We start from the raw sequence: 22,831 nt of genomic DNA, 5'->3' as shown, positions 1-22,831 counted from the left end.
CATAATGCTTTGCATCTCATTTGAATGCTATTAATTTGGTGTCAGGCTAGGTTGGCACGGTGTAAGAAAGAGAACAGCTGGCCTTCTCCCTCCCCTCTGTACCCCCGGGCTTACTCTTCACATAGCCCTCCCCAACCTGGGAGACAGAGGCCTCCACTTCCCCCTCCATGTTCCCTGACACACGGAAAGTCTCTTAGGCAAACCAACTCCTAAAAGCCAAGGCCACCTATACAGTGGCTGGCTGCAGAGTTATGCTGAAGGAAGAAGAAATGGTCCCCAAGGGCACCCTTGCCAGACCCAGAGACACCATGGAGGATGCTGGGGGCCTTCGTCTCCCCAAGCAATCAAAGCAGCTTGGCTTGGAAAGTGTCCAAGGATAATAACCAAGAGAGGGAGGGAGCAAAGACAGGTGATAATCTCAGAGAAATATGGAAGGCTCTGGAAATAAAATCCTCTGAACTCAGTTGTCCTAGTGCCTGAACTGACATAAAACATATCCGCCAGAGGCATTGGGTTTACGGTGCTGCTCAGGGGCCGGGGACTCAGGACCAGGTTGTTGGCCAAGTGGTAAGGAAACGGGTCACCTGGTGGGTTAAGCTCTGGAGAAGGTGGAAGAGGCCTTAGGCTTAGACGTCCTAGGTCAGTGGGCACCAGGGATTCCATGGTGATCTGTAGATGGTGGCCAAGAGTCAGGCTTGCCAGTTGGCTGAAACACCCTCTCAAAACATCTGAGTTCTGAGATAGGAAAATGGCTCAGTTGGCCGAGTGCTTGCCTAGCATGCATGAATCCCGGGGTTTAATGCCCAGCACTACATAAGCTGGGCATGATGATTCATGCCTATAATCCCAGCCAGCCCTCAGATGGTAGAGGTGGGAAGATCAGAAGTTCAAGGTCAACCTCAACTGTATATCCAGCTTGGGGTCAGTCTGGGATACATGAGACCCCATCTCAAAGCATTCTCCCCACTACAGTTCTCTCTCTGGGGAGGGGATTGCGGCTGGAATGACCCCTCAGATGCAGATGCTGGGCCCAGCGCCATTCACTTCTGCTGATACAAGGCAGGAGAGGGTTGGTGTGAACCAACGGCCCATCCAGGTAGACCCTACACCTGAACTCATACCACCGTCTCTGATAGCTGCCCAGCCTGGCCCAAGTGAAGGCAAAAAGAGTGATTGTTCTCCTGATGCCTGAGGCAGGACTGGGGGGTTGGTTTGAATAATATGAGAGAATAATCATGTCTCCCCTTTGGAACAAACCCTTCTATGAAGCTTTGCAATTGTAGAAGGCATGGGCTTGTAGCTGATTCACATTTTACAGAAAGGCCTGAAGTATTTCCTCTTTAAAAAGATTGCCACATGCATTGAAAGCAAATTCACAATAGATCTGTCTATTCTCCATTTAAAGGGAGTCAGGCCCTGAGTTCAGTGGGTTTTTTTTTCTTCTTCTTCTTTACCTTTAAAAATAATAATAGCTCCATTTATCATTTGCTGTTTGAGGGCATTAAACTAGGGGATTTAACAACACCTTCATAACAATCCTATGAGGCAGGCACAAAGCTGTCATTGTCTCCATTGTACAGATAGGGACATTGAGGCCCCAGGAGACTTGGTGATTCACAGCTACTTAATGGTATAGTTGTGCTATACTGTGAAGGTTAGGAAGAAAGGCATGTGTCAGTGGGCCTTTGTGGAGCAGGTGGCAGAGGGGTCACAGGTTCTCTGGGCCCGTGATTCTGCCCAGAGTTCATCTGTAGGGGCCAAGGCCTAGAGGGTCACCTAGGAGCAGGGTCTGGGGGGTAGCTGCTTGGAACCAGTAGGGATGGTTGGTTCTATAATTCAGCCAGCAGATATTCAATTAAATGGCCAGCACTTAGCTGGGATCCAGAGCAGACTTCAAGTGCTCCATATCATCAGAGACAGCACTCAGAAGCATCTGGCTGAATGCAAAATGGAGATGTGGCCGTGTGGCAGAGAATGAGGAGCCATTCTCTTGTGTGGCCAAAGCTTGTGTGGCCTCCAGTTCCCCACAGGCCTCTCCACCTGTCTCTCCATTTATCCTTCACTATAGACCCTGACCATTCATTATTCTCAGTCACTTGTCTACAGAATGAGGAAGCCTTTGTTGAACACTTTGTGTATGCCAGGACCAGAGTCCTCAAGGAGCTCTCCAGCCTCGGTCAGAAGATGGAGTCCTAACACGCTGTGGTAGAACATCACTGTCTCTACAAGGCTCTGGAGGTCATTGAGATGCAGCATCTCCCTTGGACCTTGCAATCAGAGACTAGGGTACCTATCCCTTTCAGGGAGATCGTCTAGCTACAGATCCTCCAGGTGTCTAACCCTAATCTTTCCTGCTGTAGAAGTAACCCATTTCCTACAGCCCCACAGTGTGGGAATGGGTTTGTTGTTCCTTTTCCTGGACCCTTTCTTTGAGTGCCAGCACAGTGCCGCCCCATGAGACCCCAGGTGGAGTGTCAGAAGCGCTCGTTCTCCCTCGAGGTCCCTAAGGAGCCAGCTGCAGGCCTGCCTCCCGCCTCTTCATTTTCTGGGCAGGAATATAGGACACAAATCTCAAATGGTGCTCAATTCGAGCTGTGCATTTCCATCCCCGACTCCTCTCCTTGAACTACTTGTCCTCTGATTGTGACATCACAATGGTCTCTATGGCAACCGATTGTGAGGTCATTGGTCCTTAAAGCCACAGAGTCTGCAGGTCCAGACAATGCCTGGAGAAAAGAGAGGCTATAAAATAACACACCCAAGAGTTAGAGATCCTTCTCCCTCCAGAAACAGCAGGGCTTCCAAACAAACGCAGGGAGGACTCTGTCCATCCGTCCTCAGTGAGGCCACAGGGGTGACTTCCGAGGACAAAGCCTGTGAGAAAGAGACACTGTTCACCCAGAGGCTGCAAGAACAGGCCTGAATTCAAGTGATCCCAGCCTTATGCCTGCATCAGGCATGCTTCTGAGTCTCCATGTCTTCACCTATAAAAGGAAAATCATGTCACCAGCCTTCCAGATGTGCATTCAGCGAGAAGACCCACAGGAGGACATGACACACGGTTGGTAATCATTAAATGCTTTTTATATTTCCTATCTCCTCTGTCCTTAGCCTGAATTTTTAAATCTAATTATATATTTTTATGATTTATAATTATTTTTTTTTTATTTTTATTTTTATTTTTTTATTTTTTTATTTTTTTTTGGTTTTTCGAGACAGGGTTTCTCTGTGTAGCTTTGTGCCTTTCCTGGAACTCGCTTGGTAGTCCAGGCTGGCCTCGAACTCACAGAGATCCGCCTGCCTCTGCCTCCCGAGTGCTGGGATTAAAGGCGTGCGCCACCACCGCCCGGCTGATTTATAATTATATATATATATATTTAAGGTAGGTGATATTGGTTGGCTTTTTAAAAAAATTGTTTATGTATGTGGGTGTTTTGCCTACATGTATATCTAAGTACCACTTGCAAAACTGCTGTCCATGGAGGCCAGAAGAGGGCATCAGATTCCAGGGAACTGGAGTTACAGACAGTTCTGAGTCACCCTGTAGGTGCTAGGAATCAAATCTGTCATCTGGAAGAGCAGCTGGTGCTCTTGAGTCATCTCTCCAGCCCCAATCACCTGTGTCTTTCTCACTGGTCACTATTGCTGTGTGAAGACAGAGGGCAGTGTTTAGAGCAGGGTTCAAATCCTGCCTCTGCTACTTCCCAGCTTTAAGCCTTTGAGCCGATTTCCACACCTCTGGACCTCAGTGTCCCTGACTATAAAATGAAAAATAGAAATAGTATTGCCTAGGCTGAAAGGAAACTGCTCGGGTAGCACATCATATCAGAGCAGGGCGGATGGTCTTGAAGTCTGCTTGAGGGTCTGCAGCAGGTCAGCACTGTCTTGAAGGCCCTTACTTCTGCCTCAATCATCTCACAGGAAGTGGGAGTTCCTCTGAGAGGCATCCAGAACTGGAGAGCCGGGAGCCTCAGGACAGGACCACAGGGAAGCTGCCTGCCCGGGAAGGGTCACTGTACCCTTCCTGGGTCCCCCTAGTGCAGTACCCTGTCATGCTACCTGTCTTAGGCCAGTCACAGGGGCTGTGTGCTCCCTGTTCAGGAGCATCCATGACTCACTAAGCTGAGAAGGCCAAGCTGGAGCCTGACATGGGGCAGGGCCTCAGTGATGGTTAAGGTTCGGTGAAGGCCAACATCAGACAAGTTAATATTGTTTCTCTGAATATCCTGGACCAGGCTCTGCCCTCAGCATTTTAAATAGCCAGTCCCTAAAACAACCAATAGATGTGTGTTATTATTGTTATCCATCATTGTCCTTTTGTTTTTTGGTGGTACTGGGGATTTAACAGAGGGCCTCATACACATTAGGCAAGTGCTATGTCTCTGAGCTAGATCTCCAGCCCCACAGGTTGTTTTACTTTTGTTTCTTTGTTTGTTGGGTTTTTTGTTGTTTTGTTTTTCTTTCTTTTTTCTTTTCTTTTTTTTTCTTCAGCTTCCTTTTCAGAGACAGGGTTTCTCTGTGTAGTTTTGGAGCTTGCTCTGTAGACCAGGCTTTGTTTTGAGACAGGGTCTGTCTCTATAGCTCAGGCTGGTCTCCAACGTGTAGCAATCTTCCAGTCTTTGCCTCCTGAATACTGGGATTACAGGGTTACAGATGTGTGCCACCGTGGCCAGCCTGTTTTTAAGTGATGATGAGGAGGATGGATTACATTTGTTTATTTAGTTAGTATGTGTGTGTATGTTCATGTGCCTGCATGGTGCATGTGTAGAACTTTCGGAAGTTGGTTCTCTCCTTTTGCCATGTAGATTCTGGGGATCAACCTTGGCTTGTCAGGCTTGGGGGTAAGTGCATTTACCTGCTAAGCCATCTCACAAGCTCCCTGTTTTAAAATGACGAAGCACAGAGAATGAGTGATTTGCCCAATGTCACATAGATAGTATGCAATGATAGAGTTAGTATTTAAGCCCACACACTCTGTTATTATTATTGCTACTACTATTATTACATTTTGTTTCTCCTTTTTTAAAAACATGTAGACCTGGCTGCCTTCGAACTCCCTATGTAGATCAGATTGGTCTTGAACTCATAGCAATCTGTCTCTGCCTCCCAAATTCTGGGGTCACAGACTTTTATTTTATTTTATTCTTCTTTTCCTTTAGATAAGGGTTTCACATATCCTGGCCTGACCTGGAACTTGCTATTTAGCTGAGGACTTCTGATGGCCCTGCCTCCACCACTGGAGTTCTGGGATTGCAGATGTGCGTCACCATGCCTGGCTGATGACGTGATAAGGCTTCAGGCATGCTAGGCAAGCCCTACCAACTGGGCTTCAGCCCCCTCTGAACCCACACGCTCAATTCCCACTTTACCCACAACCCCACAGCTCCTGCCTGTCCAGTCGGCCGTATCTGCCTAGGCTCTCTCCCAGCTTTCCCCCTTGCTCCCTCTTCTTCTTCTGATCTATTCCCAGTGCAGCCCAAAGAATGCAGATTCTCTGCTTGCCTCAGTCACCCGCCTCCCGCTTCCCTCAAGGAAAGCTTTCAGCAGCCACCACCACAGCAGGAGCCACCACCGGATCCGTTGCTTATTTCAAGTCCTCCTAAAGCTTGTTGAGTTCTTAACTTATTAAAGATAAGCACATGGAAATAGGGAGCAAATCTCTTTATTTATGACATAATCTCCAGCCCAGAAAAGCGGCAGGAACAGTGTTGCCTATATTAGGGAACCAATAGGGAAAAAATCAATTAGATCCGCCACAGCACTTCACTATTAACTTTCTTCTGATGTTTCTCTTAGGGCTGGTCGTGGGGGTCTCTGCAGTGGCTAAGCTAGAGGACAGAGGAGAGCTTTGTAGGAACAGGGGGTGGGGGTGTCACAGGGAAGAGAGCAGGGCAGATTGTCAGGCCGACAGGAAACCTCTCCATCCAGCCTTACCTTCACTGTCCAGACCTCAGCCAGGAAGTCCTTATTGATTTTTAACTTCAGTGTTTCTTGCTGTGACTTCGGCTCGGCTTCTGTGGGATGGGTCCTGGGAGTCAGCTGGTCGTCTCTGCTTCTGGTAAACGATCCCCGAATCTGACCACATTTCTACTGGGTGAAGGTGAAGTCTTTTCCAGGACCGATAGGCTGCACAGACTCCTCTTGACTGGTGGTCCTTGGAACTGTTCCCTGTCTCCATCCTCAGTCCACCGGTATGTCTCCAGGAGCAACTTCCAAGAGATCCCCCGGGGGAAGGGCATTTCTGAGGTCTCCAGTGAGGGGGATGCCCAGCTCCATAGCCACTCCAGACTCATCTCAAAAGCAGGTCACCATAGCTTCTCTAGTATGCAGGCTTGTACCATGTACTCAGTCAACACTCATTGTATTAACCTGCACTTCAGTCCCTTGGCTGCCCACTTGCTCTGTGTCTAGGGTGAGAAGGGCAGGTGTTTATGGCCAGAAGTAGGGGTCCTCTGATACCCCCTGCACTGGAATACTGCCCAGAAGAACCCTCTAGTCTTGTGCTGTCAGATCTAGATTTGTGACGCGGAGCAGCGACTTTGGGAAGCCACTTTACAGGGGAGCAGTCAGGCTCAGGGCCTGGGGAGGTGGCACAGGGGTAAAGTGATTTCCACGCAAGCATGAGGCCCCAAGTTCCATCCCTGTGCCCATGTGAAAACCAGGTGTGGAGGACACTGGAGAGATGGAGAAAGGTGGATCTGGGTCTCACTCACTGGCCAGCCTAGCTGAATCCACAAGTTTGTGCCAGTGAGAGACTCTATCTCTAAAGGTATATTAAAAAAAAAAAAAAAAAAAAAAAAAAAAAAAAAAAAGGTGGCTAGAACCCAATGAACAACACCCAAGGTTATCCTCTACCTTCCTCATACACATGCTACTCACATGCAAACACATACAGAGAAACAGACTCAAACGGAAGCAACCTAAGATTTTAAGCGGATTAATATTGTGTGTCCACGAGGAAGTCTCTCTTGAAGTCTACCCTAAACCTTTCCTGTTCCAGCAGTGCTTGCGTCTTCTCAGTCCTATAGAAGTGGAGGATGGTGTTCTCACCCATGCAGACTTCTCTCCGTCCAGGCATGTCCAGCAGCAGCACTCTGCACGCTGTTGATTTAAAATGAATACTAAACACAGAACCTCACAGAGGCCAGCCCTGCAGGGCAGGCAATGAACCCACCCTCTTCATGCCTCTTCATTATTATAATTAATATTGAGCTGGGGTTGGTGGTAACCTCGGCCTTGCTAGGAATTTGGGCTGTTTCAGAAGCTTTTCCAGATCAATGACAGACAGCTCCGAATAGATAAACTCCCCGCCACCCAGACGAATCAATCGCAACCCTGCCGTCACAACAAGCCCAAGAAATCAATCTGATTGCAAGCATCGTGGTAGGCTCAGCGCTGGGCAAGTTGGTTTTAATTTCCATGCAGCTGAAACTCAGTTTCCTGTGCACACGGGAGCATCCCCCTCTTCCAGCTGGTGCTCCACTCCCAGTACAGCTGGTGCTCCACCCCCAGGCACAGCTGGTGCTCCACCCCCAGGCACAGGAGACCTTCAGAGGGCTCAGGCCAAGGGGCCAACAGAATCCGAGGTCCAGGTGACCTTGAAGAGCTTATGACTTTGAAACTCTTGAGCCCCTAGGTCCAGAAGCAGCTGACTCAGACCCAAAGCTGGGAACTTTGTTTTGCTGGCTTCAGCTCCACTTTCCGCTGCCCGATGCAAAAAAAAAAAAAAAAAAAAAAAAAAAAAAAAAAAGCAGCGGGCCTGGAGGCTCTTCTGGGCTGCCTCCCAAGCAGGCACTGCAGAGGTATGCCTACCTCAGGAGCCACCACAGTGACTTCTCTCAGTGTTGGAAACCCGGCATGTCTAGCAGGGCAAAAGCTCACCGAGATAGTGATTTGGGAGTGCTTGGTTTTTGCCTGGACACTAGGCTGTGTATTTTACACACATCTTTTTGGAGTGCAAAGGATCAAACCCCGGGTCTTGCACACACTTAGGCAAGTGCTCTCCTTCTACTGAACGACATTCTCTACTCTCGGGTTTTGTTGTTGTTGTTGTTTTGTGAGTCAGGCTCACTGTGCAACCCTGGTTGCTGATGTTGAACTCGTGAACTCACAGAGACCTCCCGGTCCGCCTCCTGAGTGCTGAGATCAAAAGACATGTACCACCGTATCCCATTGTTCTTGAGGTTTTGAGACAGGGCCTTTGCTAAGTAGCCTAGGCTGCCTCAGACGTTTTCTTTTAGTGGTAGCAAGACTAGAACCCAGGGCCTCCCCCATGTTAAGCAAGTGCCCACTCACTGAGTACTGCCCTATATACTTAGCTACGTAGCCCTTGTGTGTGTGTGTGTGTGTGTGTGTGTGTGTGTGTGCTTCTGTGATGGGGTGGAGGTAGTAGGGGGTGGGAAGGTGGAGGGTAGAACTTGATGCAAGGTGTCTTCCTCTATTGCTCTCCATCATCTTTTTCTTTCTTTCTCTCTCTCTCTCTCTCCCTTCCTTCCTTCCTTCCTTCCTTCTTTTTTTTTTTTTTTTTTTTTTTGGTTTTTCGAGACAGGGTTTCTCTGTGTAATTTTGGTGCTTGTCCAGTCTGTAGCCCAGGCTGGCCTTGAACTCACAGAGATCTGCCTGCCTCTGCCTCCCGAGTGCTCGGATTAAAAGCGTGCACTGCCACTGCCTGGCTCCATCATATTTCTTGAGACTGATCTATCACTGAACTTGGAGCTCACTGATGGGCTAGCCTGGCTGCTCAGCAGCACCAGAACTCTGCCTAGCCTCCTCCTCCAATGCTGAAGTTACAGGTGGTCTGTTGTCCCAGACTTTTCAGGGGACACTAGGGATCCAAAGTCAGGACCTGCTGTTTGAACACCCCTCACTTCACCCGGGACCCATCTTCTGGGTGCCCTCATTTGCATTAAAAAAACAAAACCCCAAAAACCAGACTCTCACTAAATATCCCAGGCTGGCCTTGAACTCATTTTGTGGACCAGGCAGGTTTTGAACTTACTGAGTAGCTTAGCATTATAGTCCCTTCCATGAGGCACTGGCAAGAAAGTCTTAAATCAGGATTCGCCTCACTGGGAAGGCGAGGCCACAGAAACAAAACAGTTGGGGTGGGATGTCTGTGGGGGCTGGTGTTCCTCACAGCCCCAGTCACCAGCCTGGCCTCAGAGCACGGGTCAGGACTTTCTGGACTCCAGCAATGCCGCAGCCACCAGCCCCCTCAGCCTACTGTGGCTTTAGTGTGTCCGTGATGCTGCCGCATGAAACTACCCTGGTGATAGGGAGGTCCCTCAATCTTCTGCTCTGGGGTAGGGTGAGTGTCAAGGCTGGGGAGGTCTCAGATCATGGAGGGAACAAACGTCTGTCCATCCTGGGGAGCACTGGCTGGCCTGGCCTGGGCTGGGCTGGGCTCCTGAGGGAGGCTCGGCAAATGCAGAGTGACCTAAACCACACAGGTATGAAGCCCTGGGCCTGTGTGCTTTCTGAGGGCTAGGACTTCCCTTGGCTTGTTCTCCCCTCCTCTTCCTTCCCTCCTCTCTGCTCCCGACTCCTGTTCTGCCGAAATCATCTAGCAGCCCTTTCACCCACCCAATACAGAACAAGAAGAGAGAAACTGAAATTGAAGCTGGAGGGAATAGGGTTAGCCCCTGGAGGGACTTCCTCATTAGTTTACGGTCAGGATAGGATATTGGAGATGCATTGTACTGGCTTCCCCGTGGAGGCTCTGGTGGGGTCATAGTTCAGCAGGGCCCCTGGTGGCTTTCACACCCTGAAAGCTACTAAGAGGCAAGATGACCTCTGATCCTGCCTTTGTCTTTCGTAACTTCCGGTATTTTTTTTTTTAATAGATAATTTCTGCACATGGCTCTGAAAATAAGGGCATAGAGGTTGGACCGCGAAGCATCCTTCCCCGGGGGCCAGTGGTGTTACCCGTTTCCTATCTGGATGTGCAGCCGGCAAAGGGACACATGGCTGCTCCTTAGCAGTCCCCGCACACTCCTCTGTGCCTTGCTTGTCACCCGACAGTATATCTTGGCGATGACTGGGAATCAGTACATAAAGAGTGCCTTACTCAGGTGTCTTTTTATGGTCACAGGCTTCTCAGGCGCACAGAAGTAATCACAGCTGGTTTGATTAGCTTCAGATGTTGCCATTTACAACATCTCAGCCCAGAGAGGGCTGGAAACCTCTCCAAGGTCACGCAGCAAGGACTGGAGACCTGCTCCCAGAGCTTCCCCCCTCCGATGTGCCCAGCTCCTGTCCCCCTTCATCGCAGCGCTGCCCAGGCGACCAGAGGGGAGGTAGGGAGGAAGGGGGGGGCGTCTCTAATTGAAATGCATTGCTCGCTCCGGACCAGCACCTGGCGGGATGCGCCGATGCTCAGGGAGAGAGCGGCCGTGCCATGCGGAGGGGGCTGCGGCCTGGTGCTCACGTGGGTGCGGGAGAGGCCGGGTTGCTTCCCCGCAATCCGTTGCCGGCATGCTTCCCGGTAATGAGCTCCCAGGGCCCAAGGTGAGCTTCCCCCGGCTGCTCACACGGCAGCCGCGTGGCACCAAAGAACACCGGTACTTTTTTTTCTCCCCTGCCTGACAGCTCATTAGAAGAATTAATTTACTCCAGCGTTTGCAGTTTAAAGGACATTATTTACTGGTTAATTGTTGTTATTACAAAATGTTAAATATCATTATTTATTTCCCAAGCCCTGACAGCTTCTCTGACAGGAATTTATGGGTGATGCTGTGTCACTGGTGGGTGCCCTGCACAGGGGCAGTGTGAAGGTGAGGGAGTTGCCTCTAGGCCTGGACGTCCTGACAGGGGTGACTGTGAAGGGCCCATTGCCTTCTCTGCACCCTCATTTCTGCCCGATGAGGGCTGGAGGATGGAGGAAGGCAGCAGCCAAGGCCCCTGTGTTTGCCTAAAGCTGTAGTTTGGGGCGGGGGGTGTCGAGGTAGCACTTGGCCAGAAGACAAGCTGCCAAGACCCGGGGTCCCTCCGTTTAAAGGCTTATTCCCAGGGGTGGAGGCAGTGTAGCCCAGTTGCTAGAATGCTTTCAAGCCATGTAGGAAGCGCTGCGTTTTAGCCACAACACCACATAAAACTGGGCTTGGTGGATCGCATCTGTAATCCCAGGACCTCGGAGGTGGAGGCAGGAGGATCAGAAGTTCAAGGTCAGCCTCCGACTATACAACAGAGTTTGAGGCCAGCCTGGGATATATGAGGACCCTGTTTCTGCAAAACAAAAATAAAACCGATAAAAGGTTAATTCCCCAAATGGGAAACCTTTAAGTTTCTGTCCTGAAGTCACAGGGTTGAGGCACCCAGGTGAGTGGGCTGAGGACCAGAAGTAGCTGGGGTGTGAGGCCTGTAGACCAACTACGAATCTGAGTTGGACCTGTTCATAAAAGCTAAAGATTTATGGCTTCTCTTGAAAAATCAGAGACTCTGGCCACACTTGACCCGTGGTCCGTTGGTAATGACCTTGGGGTCACTGGAGGGCAGAGCCGTTTAAGGAGTGTGCCTGCTCTCCAGCTTCTGCCTGGCCCGTCCTTTGTTTCCCTTCTCTGCTGTTTTCCAGGCTCCGTGGACATTCGGGTTTTCAGCCTGACCTCCTGTAATGGCCGTGTAGAGATAAAGAAACGGTTCCCGGATGCCAGGGCCACAGCCTCGTCTACTTTTCACCCTACCGCACTGCCTCTTTCAAATCTGTCAGCTTCCACCTCCTCTGGGTCAGCTTGGAGTGGGTTCTGGCAGCCATGGGGCCAGGAACAAGAGGCAGCCCAGTGGGAACTACAAAGATCATGGCTATATAAATAGCATTCGCGTATTCATTCAGCAAATTGTTTTTGAGGACCTTCCACGGGGTATAAGATGACATGGGAATAAATTGTGCCATAAAGGAACCCAGCCTGGGGAGGCTGTGTATGACCGAGGAACACCTTTACAGCAGGCAGATGGAGACGCTTAGGAAGATGTGACTGGCAGGTGTATGTGGGGAGGGCAGGTTTCCAGGGGAGAGAATTAATACTTCACCCAGCTGGTGGACTGCCTGTGTCCTCACTCAGACACTCACGTCTTATTTCATTCTCTCAACATGGCTGATTGAAAATCGCTGTCAGGATCCCGGCATAGTGGTGCAAGCCTGCGCCAGCACCTGGGAGATGGAGGCGGCAGGGGCAGGGTCTTCTGGCTAGCCTCGGCTATAAGGCACCCTGTTTCATAACAGACAAAACAAGCAAAACCAACAGCTCAAAATAGTTGTTGGCAGCCAGGTGTAATAGTGCAAGTCCAACATGCGGAGGATCTTGAGTTCAAGTCCACCCTGAGCTAAATAACAAGGGGACGGCTGCCTGAGGTTGAGGCCAGGGAAGCTCGAAGCTCCGATCATACAGGCTGACTTCAAACAAAGGCCCTTTAGACAAGGTCTTTGGTCTCAGCCTTTCCTCCCCTGGACCCTGACAGCACACGTAGCCTTGAGGAATATATGGGCAAACCAAAGAAGATGAAAAGTTCTTTGAAAGAGAGTGGAATCGGTCTCAGTGAAAACCTTCCCAAGGGCCGGGCCGCAAATTAGCATCAAGTTATTTCTGGACCGCAGTCTGGTTTATTTTAGACCCTTCCTCATTTCCTCGCCTGCTGAGAAAGAGACTGGCACTATGGGGGTGAATCCAGAGCAGATCCAGAAACCGTAAGCCACAGCGTCGATTTTCTGCAGTCTTCGCGTCTCAGGGCTTGCCGCTCCTCACAGGTCTTCCAGCGGGTCTCTCATTTTATTTTATTGCCATATTAAATTTAAAAATTTTTTCTATTCATTTTTGGAATAGGTAATATGTGCCCAAGGTGCACAATTCAAAAAGCATAAAAGAGCACACAGCAAACAGTCTCTCCCAGTCCTGAGAGGCAGCTGATGCCATCAATAGCTTGTTTCGTGATATTTAAAAATAGCATTGTTTCTCTTTTCTGTTCATGTAGAAAATACAATAATTCCTGCAGAAGAAAATAAAAATCACATGTGCCACACTACTCAGAGCTGAGTGCTCTGCACATTTTGGTGTTTAATCAGCCAGCCTTTTCTCTTCACATAGATGGCTACAAGCTTGCATAACCCAGCTTTATTATTTGTTTACATTAAATATGACTCTTCAGAAACAAAGATCAGAGGGGACACATTCGAACTGGCTGGAAGTGGGGTACCTTGGGGAGAGTGATGGCATTAAAGGGGTACTCTGCCTCATTGGTATTATTTGAAAATGCATTTTATGCAGTACTTCCTCTTGGTACTTTTCTATATTTGATTCTAAACGACTGCTTCAGAAGGCTACTATTAAACTAATCCTTCATTATTGTAATCTTAAGATGTTTACAATGTTTTTTGTTTGTTTTATTTTAGTTAGAGTATTATGTAGTCCTGGCTGGCTGGCCTGGAACTCACTGTGTGGAGCAGGCTGGCCTCGAACTCCCAGAGATCTGCCTGCCTCTGCCTCCTGAGTGCTGAGCTGAAAGGTGTATGCACCACACCTGGCCTCTTTGTGAGTGTTTTGAGCAATGGAATGACTGGGTAAAAGAGCCTGTCTGTGGAACTGGGCGTGGTGGCACAGTCTATAATCCTAGCGCTTGGGAGGCAGGGGTAGGTTGATCTCTAGGAGTTTGAGGCCAGCCAGGGCTATGTAGTAAAGCCTTGGCTTAAAAAAAAAAAAAAAAAAAAAAAAAATCATGTAGCCTAGTGCAGTGGCACACATTTGTGATCTCAACACTCAGGAGCCTGAGGCAGGAGGATCATAGCAAGATTGAGGACAGCCTGGACTATTAAAAACATTAGTTTAAAGGAAGAAAAGAAAAATAAATAAAAGCGTATATACACGTTGCGAGGTTTTTGGATCCATAGCGTCAAATTTCTTTCCTTCTAGGTTGTTCTCATCTCTAGCTCAACCAGTAGCACCTGGCCCAGCCCCGCCACCAGACTCATTCCTCACAGGCCAGGGGTCAGGTTAGGGAGGCTGAGATGGAAGCAAGAGGATGATTGGTTTGCTTTTCCCCTGACACATTATTTATTATTTTATGTGTTTTGTCTGCAGGTATGTCTGTGTGAGGGTGTCTGGTCCCCTGGAACTGGAGTTACAGATAATTCAATTGTGAACTGCCATGTGGGTGCTGGGAATTGAACCCAGGTCCTCTGGAAGAGCAGTCAGTGCTCTTAACCACTGAGTCATCCTTCCAGTCCCATGTTTATTCCTTTATACTGAAGATCAGACCCAGTGACTTGCATGTGCTCTACCATTGAGCCCCAGCCCCAGCCCTGGGGCAATTTTTTTATTTTATTTTATTTTTTGAGACAGGGTTTCTCTATGTAGCTTTGAGCCTTTCCTGGATCTCGCTCTGTAGACCAGGCTGGCCTCTGCCTCCCGAGTGCTGGGATTAAAGGCGTGCACCACCACTGCCCAGCGGCAATTTTTTTTTCTAGGTCATGGGGAGGTGCCAGGGGAGCCTTTGTGACCAAATGGGAAGTTGATGTAACTTGGGGTATAGAATCTCTCAGCAGGAGGGGCAGGGGCCTCCAGGAGTCTGGATTATAAGATCAAAGCGTTAGGTAGCCAGGACAGATCTAGATCTTTCCCCTAGATGTTCCATATCCATGAGTTAATGTCACAGAGCTAAAGGCATGGCTTCAATGGCTCCTTTTAGAGTCACATCTGGTCAAGTTCATATGGCACAGTAGAAGACCTTCTAGAACTAATGTCTCTAGCTGCTGCACCCTCTCAAAGTCACAATCAGACTTCTCTTTGGTCCTGAACACCCAATTCTGTGTCTTGCCTTGAACCTCAGCCCCTTTAGCTTTCTGGCAAGTGGACCCGTGTCATTTGGAAATGTTTAGAGAAACAAGGTGACCGTAAGAAAGACTTGTTGATTTAGTATGGAAAGATGGCTTCCTGAAAGTGCCTCTCTCCTCTGGAGCCCTGCATCTCCATAGTAGCCGAGGTTTCCTCTTGATGGGGGTGGGGGAAAGAGAGCCCAAGATTGCATCTCATTGGTGAGATGAATAATACATTTGAAGCATCTCACAAACTGTGTTTGATCCGCCTAAAGCTTCAACCGTTAACGTACTTCTCTTTATCCCCAGCAAGGGAGGGCTGGGAACTGTCAACATTTTCCTTTCTGCTTAATTTCTGCCCTCTCCATAAAGAGAGAAACAGGGGTTTGGGGGAGAGCAGGAGGCTGGGGAGGAGGGTGGTGACACATACTTCCTGGAATAATTCAAGGAGCCTCAGCATCACGGGGCTGTTCCCAGGGCCTGGGAACTTCTAGGGTTGGCAGGACAGAGCTAGAGGGGTGCTGTTCCAGGGAGGGGGCTGTGCTGTGTGTGTGTGTGTGCTGGGGCTTTGGGGAGCCTGTTTGCAGGATGGTGTGCCCTTAAGAAGCTGGTTCCTGGGAGGGCCCTGCTCCAGTATTTCTTGAGGGTGGGAAGTTGAGGCTGGCTGGTTGCTAAGCACCCAAGATGCTTCTTTCATCTCAGCAAGCAGAGGAGCCATGTCCAGGCTCAGGGCACAGTGCTGTGTTTGTGTTTTTATCTACATGCTTCAGCTCCTCTTCCTGTCTCTCCAAGGGGGTGGCCTGAGTACTAAGTTAGATCCTAGCCAAGGCCTCTTTGGTGGTTGAGAGGGGGCCTCTGAAAGTTCACATTTAAAACATCTCTTCAGTTTTAGTTTATTGATTTTACTTTGTGTGTGAGGGTTTTGCCTGCATGTATGTCTGTGCACCATGGAGGCTAGAAGAGGGTGTCAGATTCCCCCAGAACTGGAGTTACAGATGGCTGTGAGCTATCATGTAGGTTCTGGGAACCGAACTTGAGTCCAGTGGATAGGTGCTGAGCGCACTCCCCAGTCTCTGGAAATTCCCATTCTTAACTACATGCTGCTTCTCTGCCAAGTTAGCCTGAAGTGCTCTGTCCTGTGCTGCGGGGAACAAGAGAGAAGACGTCAGAAGCCTAGACAATGGAAGGCTCCCGGGTCTTCTCCTCAACCTCTTCCTGTGCCTCAGTGTCCTTGGGTATAAAATGGAGATGCTCACAGTGACATTCCAAGATCTGGGTGACAATAAATGTCTCCAGGTCTCCAGAGCAGTGCTCGGAACACAGGCTACACCATGTATATTTTCTGGTTTGTTTGTTTGTTCTAAAGGCAGGGTCTTGTTATGTTGTCCATGCTCCCCCGCCTCCAACTCCTGGGCTCAAGAGACCTTCCTGCCTCGGCTTCCTGAAAGGGCGGGGCTATGTGCCTGTGCCGCCGTCATGTTTGGCTGTAATCAGCTGCTGTCGCTGCCTTTCCACAATCATGTAGCCATTCTCTTCCCAGCTGACCTTGACACTACTCCATCTTCCTTCTTGGGAAGGCCCACTCCTCCATTTCTATTCCGATCCACCTAGCCCTTCCCTGGCCTCATCTGCTTCTGCCCACCTTGGCTGGGGCCCTGTGGTCTCCAAACACTCCCGTTCCTTTAGGCTTCTTAGAGACTTCCCCAAATTCTGTGGACAGGTATCAGATTTGGCCAGATCTTTTTGTTTTTGGGGTAGCGTCTCTTGTAGCTCAAAGTGGCTTCAAACTCATAAGTAGCTAAGGATGACCTTGAACTCCTGATCTTCCTCTACCTCTTGAGCTCTGGGAATACAAGCCAGGCTGGCCGGATCATTTTGTTGTTGTTGGTTTTGGGTTTTTTGTTTTGTTTTGTTTTGTTGTTTGTTTGTTTCTAACAGGCCCTCTCATCCTCGTGAACCTGGCCTGACTTGTATGGCTTTTCTGTCTCCTGTGGTGGCTGGTACAGGACATGTCTATCCTCTAGGGAACTGGTGGTGTATTCACAGGAGGCAGAACATGAAGAGACAGCTTCTCTTAGAGGAAAACAACAGGTTATCTCCACTGGGGTAGGTACAAAGAATGGAAGAGCGAGTGATTTTCCTAACAGTCAGTAATGCGTCTCCATCCTGAGCTATTCATTTCACAGGCTTCCGTACCCCAACCTGCTCTGACAGGGAAGCGACCCATCAAGTCTACCCTCAGTCTGGCCAGCTGCAGCTGAGAACTGAGACTTAGGCACAGCAGTGAAAAGACATCCCAGAATCCCCAGGTGCTGAGGAGGAGGCAGGAATCTACTGAAGCAAGAAGAGAGTGGAGATTTTGGAGACGGGTGGGGGTGGGGGCTGTCCTGGGAATGCAGGACCTCCCTGTAGAACAGATCAGGCCCAGCGGTTCTGGCAGCCTGGCCTGCGTGTCTGCCCAGTGCTCCTGGGCCCTTCTGTTCAGGCCTGGCGTCCCATGGAGGCAGCATTCTGCTTAGGAGCTCGGAGCACAGACGGGAGGCAGGCATTGCAGAGAATCGATTTGCGGGAGCAGCGGGGGCCTTCTCTTCCTCCTTACTTCCCAGATCTTTGATCTCTTGTCCTCCCTCCATAGTTCCATTCCTCTCCACCCCCTCCCCACACTAGCTGAATCACAGCGGGCTCGGTTGGGGGAAGGGGGGCCGGTCTTTGTCCTCTTGTGTCCTGTGACTGGGTAGGTCCAAGCCTCCTACTTAAGTCATGAGGCAGGTTCTGTCCTCGGTGGGAGTGGAGACACACACCACATACACACACACACACATACACACACACACACACACACACACACACACACACGAGAGAGAGAGAGAGAGAGAGAGAGAGAGAGAGAGAGAGAGAGAGAGAGAATCCAGAGCATCAGAGAGACCCTGTGGAAGACTGAGGTGCGGTGAATCAGGGGCAGCGGGGGAAAAAAAGAGAATTCAGCAAATTAAAAATTTTACAACCATCCAGCAAGTCTGCAAAAATGATCTTCCCTGCGGTCTTTCATTTATCTCATTATCTGACTCCTAATGTGCTTCTTCCCCCCTTTCTTTTCTCACCACACTTGGTGCAAAATCTTATTAGCTTTTTTTTTTTTTTTTTTTTTTTTTCTGGCAGGGGCTTCATATAGTCTTTTTCATTACATTTCCTAATAAAAGCAATCACTAGGATGGCACGGCTGGAGGATTAAAAAGCCACCTCAGCAGCCTCCTGGCTAGCAGGGCTGTGGCTTGCTGTAGCTTTGTCTTGCTGCCAGGGGAGTGGGCCAGACCAGGAGGGCTAGATCAGAGACACCCAGGTTAGGTGGCAGAACATTCCAGAGCTGGGGGAGGTGCTAAGACAGCAAGGCAGCCAAATCAAGATGTTATAGAGGTGGTGCACGCCTTTATTCCCAGCACTCGGGAGGCAGAGTCAGGCGGATCTCTCTGAGTTCAAGGCCTGCCTGGTCTACAGAGTGAGATCCAGGACAGCCAGGGCTACACACACACACACACACACACACACACACACACACACACGAGTGGGGACAGGAGCCATTCTGGAGGTACTTAGAGCAGGAATGTTAGACACCCATAGTTAATCCAGCTAAGCTCATCTACTTCCCCCTGACGAGAGATTCTGACCTTTGTCTTTGGACTCTGGCCCACACTGTCAGAGTAACATTGAGTAACATTGTTGATGTCAACTACTCAGCTTTTGAAGAAGATAGACTGGATTTTGTTACCTGAACTTGGTTAAAATTTTCATAAGGCATATTTAAAACAAAAATTAGCATTTAGTTATTTTGAAAGTCACACTGTTCTGTCACCATCTCCAGAACTTTTTACATCTTTCCAAACCAAAATTCTATCCCCCCTCCTCCCCTCCCTCCCCTCCCCCCCCCCCCCACCACTAACCTGACTCCTGCTTTTTGACCTCAGTGAGTCCCTGTAGCAGACAGCCCTTGTAAGAGGCACGTTTTCATCCTGGGTCTGCTGTTCTGCTCAGCGCACTGTCCCCGGGGCTCACCCAGGCTGTCAGATGGGAGAGAAAGTGACCCTACCTGTTTTGTTTCTGTTTTTAGAAAAGATTTGTTTTTATTAATTTTAATTGTGTGTGCATGTATGTGTGTGTGCGCGTGTGTGCGTGTGTGTGCAGGTGCCCACAGAAGCCAGAGGTTCAGGTCCCCTGAGCTGTAATTACAGACAGTTGTGAGCAGCCTGATGTGGGTGCTGGGAACTGAGCTCAGCTCCAGGTCCTCTGGAAGAGCAGCAAGTGCTCTTAACCACTGAGCCACCCCTCCAGCCCCAGAAAATGACCCCCTTTTAAGGTTGCATCATATTTTTTTGTATGAACTGCCAAATTTTATTTATTACACCTTAAAAAAAAATCCGCCGGGAGTCGGTGGTGCACACCTTTAGTTCCAGCACTTGGGAGGCAGAGCCAGGAGGATCTCTTTGAGTTCAAGGTCCAAGACCAGCCTGGTCTACAGAGCAAGATCCAGAACCGGCACCAAAACTACACGGAGATACCTTGTCTTGAAAAACAAAACAAAACAAAACAAACAAACAAAATTTCCAGGCTTAAAAATATTTTACATGTAAGGATGTGGAAGAGAACTCTCCGGGACCCCTCTCACTGAGGTGAGGATACTTCCGCCCTTTGAGACGTCTCACCTCTCCTCTGCTAATAATTAATCTTGTGTCCCATCATTGAATAGCTGAGCTCCCTAAAGGCTGACTGGGAATGCTGCTTGGCTCAGCATGTGGTGTGGGGGAAGGGCCAACAGTGACAGGAAACCCAGGTCTGACAAAGCGGGTAAAGGAGAAAAATGCTACAAAGTAACAAGATAGTGTATTGCCTGGGTTATAAACCCACCTGGAGGTTTTTCACAGATCACCCTGCCTGCAAGACGATTTGGGCCACACATTAGGGGCTGCTGGCTAGCCCCATAGTGTCAAGGGGGGAAAGGCTGACTTTGAAGAGAATGACCATCATTTTGAAACATTTGGTTGGGTGTGATTAAAAATAAGGGTACAGCCAGGTGTGGTGGTGCACGCCTTTAACCCCAGCACTCGGGAGGCAGAGCCAGGCGGATCTCTGTGAGTTGGAGGCCAGCCTGGGCTACAGAGTGAGTTCCAGAAAAGCTGGAGCTACACAGAGAAACCTTGTTTGGGGGGGGGGGGGGACGACCCTATATAAACAAATAAATAATGAATGAATGAATAAATGAATGAATGAATGAATGAATGAATGAATGAAGCTGACAAAGGCCAAATCACAAACAACTTTAAATGTCTTGTTTCGGGAGCACTCGGGCCATCCCTCATCCACTGATGTGTTCCTGTGTGCTTGGCTGGGACTGCATGAGCTGGTCACACCCAGCAGCTCGCCAGGATCAGAGACCACCCCAGGTGCTGGAGGGTCGATGCAGGAGTCATGTCTACAGAAGTGCTCTGCCAGAGCCGTTCGCCCCTAGCAGCTCCCGGTCCAGTTCATGGGGATACTGTCTTTAGTCCGTGCGACCTCCTCGGACCCTCTTCCGTGTCCTCCCATTCTCCTCCAGGGCCTTTTGGGCCCTTACTCCCTGCCATCCTTTTCCCTGCCCCAGACCTTAGAGGATGACAGGTGCTCCCAGAGAAGAGAGCCTGCAGGTCAGAAAGACAGCCTGACTGAGGGGCTTGCCTTCCCTCAGGCGATACAGACTCTTGAAAGACTGGCTTGCTTTGATTAAAGATGCGTTTTTTTTTTCTCTCTCCACCTAAGTGGAAGGTATTGTCCACACAGTTAGGTCTTTTCCTTATACACTGACAGACAGACAAGACCCCACCCTCCACCCACTTCCACTTTTCCAGATCCTTCCTTTTCTCGTCTGGAGAGGCTGCCCCTCCCTTCGTCAATACTCTTGGGGGCTTTTGTTTCCTTGGCTCCCTATCAATCAACCAGAGGCAAACCCTGGGTGAGCAACAGCGGAAACCAGCAGCTGCCGGGACAGTGGGGACTTCATCTCCAGCTCTGACATTATGGATGTGGCACAGACTACCAGGAGGGACTGGAATAAATCGAATGGTTTCTCCAAGGGTCCCTAGGGCTGCTTTAGACTTTCTTCCTATCAGGAGTCGGTCGTCTTCTCCGTCTTTGCAGAAGTGGGAGCATGGAGCATGGTGGTGTGGAGCACAGCCGTGTGCAACCCGGAGTGAACTACAGCCTTTGCCCTAGCTTCACAGAAGACACCAGCACCCAGCACCTAGTAGCACACAGAGAGAGGCTGGGGAGAAGTCCAGGGTGGGAGGGTGCTGGCTCCACACTGCAGCTATCAGTTTCTTCATCTGTGAATTTCGTTTTTAGATTTTTGTCTTGTTTTGAGACAGCGTCTCAACTGTGTAGACCAAGCTGGCCTGCAGCTCTTAGAGGTCTATTGGCCTCTGTCTCCAAGCTACAATATATACATATGTACATATACATACATATATGCATACATACATACATGCCTTCCTTCTTAACTGGGCATGTTGGCACATATAATCCTAGCACCTGGGAATCTGAGACAGGAGAATTACTTCAAGTTTGAGACCAATTTGGACAACATGATAAAACCCTGTCCAGGAAGAAGAGTGGGCGTGAGGGTGTGTGTGTGTATGAGGGTGCCTCAGCATTTAAGAACACTTAATGTTTTTTCAGAAGACCTGAGTTCAGTTCTCATGTTGGCGGCTTAGTAACTCCAGCTCCAAGGGATCTCTTATTTTCTTCTGGCCTCTGGGGGTACCTACACACTTGTAGCACACACACACAGACATACGCATGCACACCCACACATTAAAAATAAATATAAAGGAAGGGAGGGAGGGAGGGAGGGAGGATGTACCAGCCTGTTGATTTTACAGAGCTGCTGGTGATGGACTGAGAAGCCTGGGAAGTAAGTACTCTGAAACCTGTAGCAAGTATATGTGAAGAAGTCATGAGAAGAAGCCATCTGAGATGTCCAGAAGCAGCTTTAAAAATGTTTTATTACAGGGGCTGGAGAGATGGCTCAGTAGTTGAGAGCACTGGCTGCTCTTCCAGAGGACCCGGGTTCAATTCCCAGCACCCACATTACAGCTCACAACTGTCTATAACTCCAGTTCCAGGGAATCTGGCACCTTCACGCCAATGCACATAAAATAAATTAAAAAATAAAAAAAAGAATAAAATTTTTTATTTGTGTGGGGGGTGCAGGGAACAGGGATACTTGACACTGTGTGTGTGTGTGTGTGTGTGTGTGTGTGTGTGTGTGTGTGTGTGTATACAACTTTCAGGAATTGATTCTCTCTTTTCATCTTGTGGGTCTAGGGGCTCGAACTTGGGTCTTCAGGCTTGGCAGCAAGCACCTTGGCCCACTGAGCCATCTCTCTGGCTTTCTGAGGCAGCTCCCTGTAGACCTTTCCTTGTCCATTCCAGGAACCTCCACTTTCTTCTTTCCTTTGAGAATTCTGGGCAAGATGCCCTGAGAGTCTGTTCCAAACACAGCTGGAATCGTCCCAATGTCTTTTCTAAACCTTTCTTTCTCCTGCCCCTCTAAACAGCAAGCAAATAAAGGTGGACAAATGTGTGAAGGGAGAGCCTGCCAGCAAGTGGGGGCAGGGTACAGAGGGGGGACTGCAGGGAGAGGGGAGTGGGGAGGGGCTGACAACCACTGTGAGGCAGGAAGCTGGTAGCAGCTGGTTACAACTCACCATGCCACTGAGAACCCAGCAGGCTCCTTTTAAGGTTCTGTAGAGAACCCTGCTAGTGAGATGAAGCCCAGCATGGGCCCCACAAACCTCCTTTTCTTTATATTCTTGGACTTTCCAGACACCGCTTGCTCGTGACCTTTCACCTATTCTAGCTTTTCTGCGGATTTGGATTCTATCTAAGCCAAGGGCGGGCTGTGGCTGAGAGTGAGGCTGTAGGCAGGATGCTGATGATGCCCAGAGCCTATTCCTGGGTCCCATCAGGAATGCAGTGATCTGCACAGCATTTCCTTTTAAGCCT

At 49.4% G+C, this 22,831-nt stretch overlaps 1 protein-coding gene across 2 annotated transcripts in view; it reads left to right on the top strand.

Annotated features, from left to right (window-relative positions):
- The first annotated feature begins 2,728 nt into the window (after positions 1-2,728).
- The window catches only part of Pipox (pipecolic acid and sarcosine oxidase), a 41,068-nt gene continuing 20,965 nt past the window's right edge, over positions 2,729-22,831 (top strand). For both annotated transcript variants that reach the window (XM_076542941.1, XM_076542940.1), the window contains exon 1: positions 2,729-3,061. The gene's annotated coding sequence lies outside the window, so the exon portion shown is untranslated. The remainder of the gene's footprint in view (positions 3,062-22,831) is intronic.

This window comes from Peromyscus maniculatus, chromosome 8 (genome assembly GCF_049852395.1).
Source record: "Peromyscus maniculatus bairdii isolate BWxNUB_F1_BW_parent chromosome 8, HU_Pman_BW_mat_3.1, whole genome shotgun sequence".
Taxonomy (NCBI): domain Eukaryota; kingdom Metazoa; phylum Chordata; class Mammalia; order Rodentia; family Cricetidae; genus Peromyscus; species Peromyscus maniculatus.
This window is presented reverse-complemented; position numbering and strand designations above follow the sequence as displayed.